Source organism: Rhinolophus sinicus, chromosome 8 (assembly GCF_057876585.1).
Source record: "Rhinolophus sinicus isolate RSI-liver-muscle chromosome 8, RSI-T2T, whole genome shotgun sequence".
Classification (NCBI taxonomy): domain Eukaryota; kingdom Metazoa; phylum Chordata; class Mammalia; order Chiroptera; family Rhinolophidae; genus Rhinolophus; species Rhinolophus sinicus.
The window spans coordinates 24,142,210-24,143,715 of record NC_142508.1 but is presented as its reverse complement, the minus strand read 5'-3'; the positions used below and the strand labels follow the sequence as shown (position 1 = coordinate 24,143,715).

The 1,506-nt window shown below is 42.3% G+C and overlaps 1 non-coding gene across 1 annotated transcript; it reads left to right on the top strand.

Annotated features, from left to right (window-relative positions):
• The first annotated feature begins 978 nt into the window (after window positions 1–978).
• Window positions 979–1,105, top strand: LOC141567783 (small nucleolar RNA SNORA77). Its single transcript, XR_012490612.1, has one exon. It is a non-coding gene; the product is annotated as a small nucleolar RNA SNORA77 (small nucleolar RNA).
• The last annotated feature ends 401 nt before the right edge of the window (window positions 1,106–1,506 follow it).

The following is a 1,506-nucleotide window of genomic DNA, read 5'->3' as shown; positions in this document are numbered from 1 at the left end:
TGTTCTTATATTCCCTCAAATTTCTGGCAGTGGAGACTCCCTCTGAAATGATATTAAAATTTTAGTTATATTAGGCATTTCTTCTTGGTTGAAGTACCTGTAAGTTAAAAAACCATCAAAGTCAAACACATGTTTCTCACAATATCCCACCTCAATCTCCAAAGCAGTTGATGAGCCTGCTAACAAAAAAGCTAAAGAAATCATGTTTTTTCTTGATATCTGAGAGCAGATGTGCACGATGGCTGTCTAGGGTGAAATGTAAATTTGGGTACTCCCTCTTTTTTTCCTCCTGAAGCATTCTCAATTAGGTTTTGGAGAGTGCTGTCCACAATCACGGTGTCACCATCTGCTCTTTTAACCAACTGCACTGATTTTTGCTAAACTAAATGGAGCTTATATAATGGAATTTGCATTGTAATTTATTTAATTTTGTAGTTTAAATCAAAAGGAGCAAGGCTAATGAACCTGCCACTTCCATCTTTTTTTTTTAATTAAGATAACCCTGCTTTTTCACTTTTACCAGATTCCCTTATTAGCTTTGCTGAAGATTGTGAGACAATCTGCTTCAGCGTTTGTTTCTCTCATCAATGAAACTTGCATCTGTCGACCTTTGAAGAGTCCATATTTTTTGAAAATCATCTGCTCAAGGAAAAAAAACCCATAATGAAGTTACGTGGTAGACAAATTAGGTATAAAAGAAGGAGCTCCATAAAATGTCAATTGCTCATAAGGAAACACCTGTATAAATCTACTTTTGACCCTGACGTGTACTCAGAGGGAGGAAAACCAAAAGGACATACCGTAACTCACATCATACCCACCTGAAAGCAGCCTTTCTCCCTTGCCATGCAATTAACGTAGTAATAATAATAACGATGATGATAGTAACTATAATCAAATGTTCCTACGTTGCCAAGTAGAGAAATACTCATAAGAGGACTTTTATGGAAACATTTTCCCTTACAGGATTTGACTTAATCAGGATTCACCCTGCACCCAGCTGCGGTCCCACATGAGTGCTGTTACTCTCTGCTGCAGAACCATTCCAGGGTGCCGTGCTCACCTTGGCCTGGCAGGGGTGATGCAACAGCCCGGGGACACCCTGTTTTTTTCTGGGGAGTGAGCAGGCCATCCAAGCCTGAGTCATGCTCACTGGCTTGGCCTTGTGGCACTTGGGCAGGTGCTCATGTCACAGTGTCTGACCAGAGTCCTACAGAAACTGAATGGCATAGAGAGGTAGGTCTTCACGGTTACAAGCTTTTGCAGGGCCCAATGATGGCAGCCACAGCAAGTGACCAGAAGTAACTGATTAGACTGATGAGGTTTCCAGACGTGACCATGTGATTATTTGGGTGACTCTGGAGGCTGGTAGAACAGTGGCCTGTCCTGTGGGCATATGTCCCAGGTTGGCACGAGGCAGGAGAGGGCAAAAATGGTAATGCTGAGAAAGTGGCTGAAAAGCTAGAAGCTCTTTCCGTGGAGGAGAGCAGGGAATCCAAACATGAG